The sequence below is a fragment of the Triticum aestivum genome, chromosome 7B, assembly GCF_018294505.1.
Source record: "Triticum aestivum cultivar Chinese Spring chromosome 7B, IWGSC CS RefSeq v2.1, whole genome shotgun sequence".
NCBI classification, from domain to species: domain Eukaryota; kingdom Viridiplantae; phylum Streptophyta; class Magnoliopsida; order Poales; family Poaceae; genus Triticum; species Triticum aestivum.
In genome coordinates, this window is record NC_057813.1 from 553499847 (window position 1) to 553507015 (window position 7169).

Below are 7169 nucleotides of genomic sequence, written 5' to 3' on the forward strand. Positions count from 1 at the left end.
TTAAAGTGCTACAAACTACCCACCGAGGGTCCCACTTGTCATGGTACAAATTTGGACCCATATATAAATTAAAAATCAAGAAGGATGAGGATCGAACATGCGACCAGGGCCTTCAAGCCACACGTCAATAGGCAACATAGTAGATCAATGTTTGTTGTACCCCCCTTTGTTGATATAATGTTTTTATATTACCACAACCTATTTAATGGATAACATGTTTTAATATTACTTTTAGTATACTAGTGGGACCGGCTTGTTCGCACGTACTATTCGCCTTCACACTACAAAAAAAGACACATCTGTGACATTTTGGGCCGAACGAATTTTTCTGTCATGCTTATGACACTTCTATGACGATAATTGTGATAAAACCTGGTATCATCGTAGATGTGGTGGGATCCTACTTCTATGACAAAAAATCATGACAGAAAATGGTCTTTTCGTCCTGGGCGGGCCGGAGACTCAGCTGCATGACATTCTTTGGGTCGTCCATGACGGAAAAAACCATGGTAGAAGCGAGGGCGAGGAAAATATCGGGGAGTTCCCGGTTATGGTGGGTGGTCAGGGGCCGAGCGATGCATGTTTCTCTCATACATGTACTCGCGTGGGTGTGAAGTGTTGGGCTCTAACTGTACCCGAGTGAGGCGTTCACCTACTGAACCCGAGCGATTGCACTGCCGGCTACGCGTTACTGAACCCAAGCGATTGATCGATCCCTGGCTGTTAACTGAACCCGATTGAGCGATTCCTTCACTACTACTGCTAACTGAAGCCAATCAAACCTGCTGCCTCCTGAACAATGAGCGTTGTTGGGGGTTGGATGAATAGTTCCCAGTGGGGGTGGATGAACAGGACCCCATGGTAGTAGAGGTCGTTGCCGCTGGATGAACATGACCCCGACCGATCGAGCTGGTTGGGGGTGGATGAACAGGACCCTGTGGAGGGCTGGATGAACAGGACAACCCCGTGGAGGGCTGGTTGAACAGTAGCCCGTGGAGGGCTGGATGAACAATAGCCTGTAGAGGGGTGGTTGAAGAGGACCCCATGGAGAGGGTTGGTTGAACAGTAGCCGGTGGAGGAGCGGTGGAGGCTCGATTAATAGGAGCCTGTGGATGAACAGTCATTGGTGGAGGCTAGAGGAGGTCGATGGTGGATGAACAGTAGCTCGTGGAGGCTGGAGGAGGTCGATGGTGGAGATGAACAGTAGCCCATGGAGTCCTGTTTTGTGGTACGCCACACCCCTCCCGATGAACAGGACCCCCGTTTTGACTGTAGTGCTCCAACACAAGTCCATTTCCTCAGTTTTGCAGTACGACATACCCCTCCCGATCAAAAGGATCCCGTTTTGACCATAGGCACTCAAACACAAGTATGTTTCCTCCATTTTGCGGTATGCTAGACCCCTCCCGATGAACAGGATCCCGTTTCGACCGTAGGCGATCGAACACAAGGCCGTTTGCTCCGTTCTGCTGTACACCCGACCTCGTTTTGATCGGTTGTTCCGTCCAAGCCAGTTGCCTCCCGATGAACATCACGACGTAGTTTCTCCATTCCGACCGAGCCGGTTGGCTGCCCATGAAAAGGACGCTGTTGCTGCCTCTCCATGTACACGAGCCCTAGCCGTACGTATGCGCGAGTAGGCGTTCAAGACCCTGCCCGTATGTACGTACATGGCCGTATTTACATTCTTGCACCCTGGATGTATGTATGTGTACATGCTACGTGCGCGCCTCTACTACGACACGTGCCCTTCCTTACCCGGCCATGGTTCATCGCTGCAGCCTGCAGACAAACCGATCAACCAGTATATACATGCACATTCGCAAGCAAAATGACAACACTACGTACGCTTCGCCCAGGCGGGTCCCGACTGTTAGGGACTTCTTTGCGTGCGAGGACGTAGCTGGTGGGTCCCAGCAGTCAGGGGAAACAATTTTTTCATGAAATACAGTGGCCCGTCAAGTGGGTCCCTGCTGTCAGGTGGAGGAATCATTATTTTGCGCGTAATAAGGAGGCACTTCCTTGCTTTGGCCGTGGACCCAGCTGTCAGCCTCTCCACGTACAGTACTCTTCCGATGGAAGTCGTTCCTTGACGACATTGACCATGCTATGTCGAGAGAACCAAGGCAGTGGATGACGGCGAGGCCTAGGAAGGGGTCGACGCGGAGCCGGGGAAGACGCGGCAGTGGATGCCGACACGGAGAGGAATACGAGGGTTGACGGGTTCGGTTGCGGTGTGAGGCTGCTATTGCTACAGAATAACAGGGGTTATGGGTGAGTAGAGGGATGGCCTGGCCAGAGGTTGGAGTAGGGTGGGGCGGTCCGTCCTACGCGGTAGCAGAGCCGGCCACCGGAGGCAGGAGCAGGCGGCACGACTAGCGCTCGTTTGGGCGGCTGGAGCAAGAAGACCAGAGGTTGAAGAAGCACTATAGCCGTTGGATGGACATCGTACGGTCACTGGAGCTAGAATCGTTCATGTTGACTAAGTTGACAAAGCCCTTTGTCCGCGTCAACTTACTAGGACCACAAGTCAGCCTCCCACTATGGTGGCTTCCAGCTAGCAGGGGAGTCTTCTTTTTTGTGCGTAATAAGGAGGCACTTCCTTGCATGTGAAGATACAGCTGGGGGGTCGGAGCTATCAGCGTGGGGGGGGGGGGGACATTTTTTTGTGAAATACAAAGGCCCTTCTGGTGGGTCCCTGCTGTATGGTGGAGGAATACATTTTTTTACGCGTAATAAGGTTGCACTTCCTTGCTTCGGCTATGGACCTAGCTGTCGGCCTCTCCACATACAGTACACTTCTGATGGAAGTTGTTCCTTGACCACATTAACCATGCCACACCGAGAGCACCAAGCCGATGGACGACGGTGAGGCCTAGGAAGGGGATGACGCGGAGCGGGGGAAGACATGGTAGTGGATGCCCACGCGAAGAGGAGTACGAGGGTTCACTGGTTAGGCCACGGTGTGAGGCTTCTATCACCACAGAATAATAGGGGGTGTGGTGAGGGCTTGGCCTGCGGTGGAAGTAGTAGGGGGCGGTGAGACCTTCGCGGCAGCATAGCTAGCCACGGCAGGCAGGAGCAGGCTGCACGACCGGCGCTGGTTTGGGCGGCTGGAGCAAGAAGACTAGAGGTTGAAGAAGCACTACGGCCATTGGATGGACATCATACAGTCACTCGAACTATAATCGTTCATATTGACTAAGTTGACAAAGCCCCCTGTCGGTGTCAAAACCGGCGGATCTCGGGTAGGGGGTCCCGAACTATGCGTCTAGGCGGATGGTAACATGAGACAAGGGACACGATGTTTTTACCCAGGTTCGGGAACTCTAGGTGGAGGTAAAACCCTACTCCTGCTTGATTAATATTGATGATATGGGTAGTACAAGAGTAGATCTACCACGAGATCAAGGAGGCTAAACCCTAGAAGCTAGCCTATGGTATGATTGTTGTTCGTCCTACGGACTAAAACCCTCCGGTTTATATAGACATCGGAGAGGGTTAGGGTTACACAGAGTCGGTTACAATAGTAGGAGATCTACATATCCGTATCGCCAAGCTTGCCTTCCACGCCAAGGAAAGTCCCATCCAGACACGGGACGAAGTCTTCAATCTTGTATCTTCATAGTCTTGGAGTCCGGCCAACGGTGATAGTTCGGCTATCCGGACACCCCCTAATCCAGGACTCCCTCAGTAGCCCCTGAACCAGGCTTCAATGACGACGAGTCCGGCGCGCGTATTGTCTTCGACATTGCAAGGCGGGTTCCTCCTCCGAATACTTCATAGAAGATTTTGAACACCAGGATAGTGTCCGACTCTGCAGAGTAAGTTCCACATACCACTGTAGAGAGAATAATCTTTACACAAATTTAATCTGCTGACGTATTTTGCGGCATGACGTCACATCACGGCCAAGCCTTTACTGGAATTTTTACTGTCCCACCTCAGCGCATTTAGCGAGACGGTTTCCTTGGCACGTCTTGTCAAAGTGGAGATCGTGCCCCCTTATTCTAGGATTCTCATCAATACGGGCGTGGGTAACCCAGTCGTGCCCGTTGGCGCACCCCCCCTATCGAAGGCGGGTCCCGAACGGTCACGGGGAGGGCTCTTGGTATCCAACCTCTTTATAACGAGACCAAGGCCCACTTCTTTTTTTTCAATCTCAATCGAATCCGCCCCTCGCCTCGAGTTCCAACACCCAATGCTCTAGATTCAGGCGCTTCAGACCTCCGAGGATGTCCGGCTCTGACCTGCAAGGCCGGTGGATGCCTTCCTCCGTCACAGAGGAAGACGTGCTAAAGCTGAGAGACGCCCGGTATCTGACCGGCGAAATTGTGCATAGGCTGCCTGCCCAAGGGCAGGTTACTCCCACTCCCAAGCCTGGCGAGAGGGTGGTGTTCATGTCTCACTTCCTTCGGGGGTTAGGCTTCCCGATGGACCCCTTTGTGAGGGGGCTCATGTTTTATTATAGGATGGAATTTCATGATTTGGATCCGGAGTCTATCCTCCACATCTCATCGTTTATTGTCGTATGTGAAGCCTTCCTCCGCATTACCCCTCACTTCGGGTTGTGGCTCAAGACCTTCAAAGTGGAACCGAAGATGATCAGGGGGCAGCTGGCAGAGTGTGGAGGGGCTGTCATACGCAAGAATATTGACGCTCCATGGCCAGAGGGCTCTTTTCAAGAGGAGCTTGGTTTGTGGCAACAGGAGTGGTTCTACATCACCGCTCCCAGGGGTACCAGATGGGTGGTGCCACCTGCCTTTCGCTCGGGCCCTCCACAACTGCTGGTGTCATGGGTCAACAAGGGGCTTGACTGGGGGCCGTCCAAGGACGTACCACTGTTGCAGGCCGTATTCGAGACCTCCAAGAGAGGGAGATCAATCTGGCCATAGCGGTGCATGTCATGCTAATTCGGTGCCTTTTGCCCTGCAAACGTCGCCCCCTCCGCCTGTGGGAATTCAATCCGGAGGGACCGCGAGCTCTCCAACTCTTCAAGGGTGCGACCCCCGTGGAGATGTATAAACTTTTCTTCGGATGACAAGAGATGTGTCCGTACTTGACCTAGGACGTAGGTCTGAGCTGCAATCGCCCGGATACTCAAGTAAGTAGTCCTGTGGCCGGACACGCCGTCCGTATATTTATCATAAACTTGCCCTTTAAAGAGTTGTCCCTTGAACAGGAGTGGATAGCAAAAGCAAAGATAATAAGGTGTCCGGACCCCCTCCCTGAGACCACGCCGGATCCTGTGTTAACCAAGATGCTGGAGGCCGCGCCTTTGGAAGAGGGCGAAGGGGGGAATAGGAAAGCTACTGCCTCCACTAAGGAGGCTCTCGAGAATGGGGGGATCGAGAATCCCTCCCTCCAGGGGGGGAAGAGAACCGCTTCTGAAGATCCGGAGGCCAAGGCCTCAAAGCGGGGGAAGAAATCCTCACCAGAGGGTCCTGCGCCGGGAGAGGCCCCGGCCGCACTATTTCCCTAAGGAAATCAGCCCTCTAGCGAGCCGTAATTAGAAAGGGGAGTTTTGTAATAAGGGACATCCCTGTTTTTATTTCTGAAGATAAATGGAGTTTTACCTTGTAGTTTGGATCTCAGCCCTTCTCAGCAGAGCTCATCTTTGGGGGATCTTCGTCCGGAGATGATGGAGAGCGAAACGCCTCCATCTACCGCACCTTCAGGCGGGGCGGACAACCCTGAGGTGTCTTCGCGGAGGGTTTCCCCGAGTCCGGTGGGGCCGGAAGGTTCGGCACCAACTGGTGTACGGTCGGCGGAGCTGAAGGATCTGCTCGGGCGAGCGTATATCTTAGGAGATCACCGTACATTAACGGGTATGGTGATTGAAAGGATTTCATCTGCTGAGAGAAGATTGCATGAAGCCGTCAGAAGTTTGCTGGCGGGGTTTGGGGTACGCAAAAATGATATACCTTCTGACAGTTTTGCATATAGAATGCGCACTGTGTAGATAGTAGCCCCTGAGACTCGATATGTTGTCAAAGGTGATAGCATGCCGAGGATCATAATCTCAGTTGTAAGATGTTGCCCTTCCTATATAGGTGGCGGAGCGTTCGGTGGCCAGCCGGACTGATGGATTTGCCGAACTGGAGCGACAACTTGACGCTGCGGATGCGGACATCACGCTGGTCAATAAGACACTTGACGAGTCACAAGGTATGTGGCTTCTCCGCGGACACCTGGTAAGGGAGCTTGATGTCCGTGCCTTACAGTATGTATGCATAATGCAGACGGTGCCGCTGTTATGGAGGAGCTTCGGGCGGAGCTCGCCCGAGACAAGGAGCAAGCCAGAAAAAGTAATGCGGCTGCCTCGAAGGCGGCCGAAGAGCTAAAAGCTGAACAGGCTGCTCACTGCCAAAGCAGGGAGGAAATGGCCGAGATGGCCGTGAAGTTGAAGAATGCAGCCGACCGCTGCCAGCTTCTTGAAAAAGAAGATCGAGTGGTGCAAGAGGACCTTAAGAAGGCCACTGCCGAGGCCAAGGATGCTCGCTCTGCGATGAGAGCTATGAAGGAGGAGCTACGTCAGGCCGGTGATACCGCGGCTGGAAATCCCTTATTGCTGCGGAGGAAATTCGTGGATCCTAAATATGCTCAGCTGGACCGGTTGTGGAGTGTGGAGGATGCCTATCTGGACCTGGCGGCAAGTGCCACGGACGCGGCCGAACACTTCCGAGATCAACAGGATCGCAAAGTGGAAATGGTTTTTTGGTTGAAGTTCCATAATCCGGAGCACCCACTTCCCTTAACCGATCGCTTGGCCGAATGGGCGGAGCTGAATAGGTTATCCGGACTTGCCATGAAGTCTATCGTGATCCATTTGTTTCCGAAGATGCCCGAGCCGAAGAGTTATTTTGGCTTGGTGCAGCAGTTCCTTGGTGCGGTGCCACATATTAGTGCAATGAAGCGGTCAGCATGCATAGAGGGTGCGCAGATGGCTCTCGCCCATGTCAAGACATACTGGGCGGAGATGAAGGCCAGTGACATTGCATCCCAGGATTCGGACCGAAGCCGAGTACCTGTCGAGCACTACTTTGAGGAAGTCCTTCAGGGCGCTCGTTTAATAGAGACGCAGTGCTTGAAGGATATTATGTTCGAATGACATGTATGATTTGTGAAGCAATGTTTCAATAGAATATAAGTGCTTTTTATACTTCTGC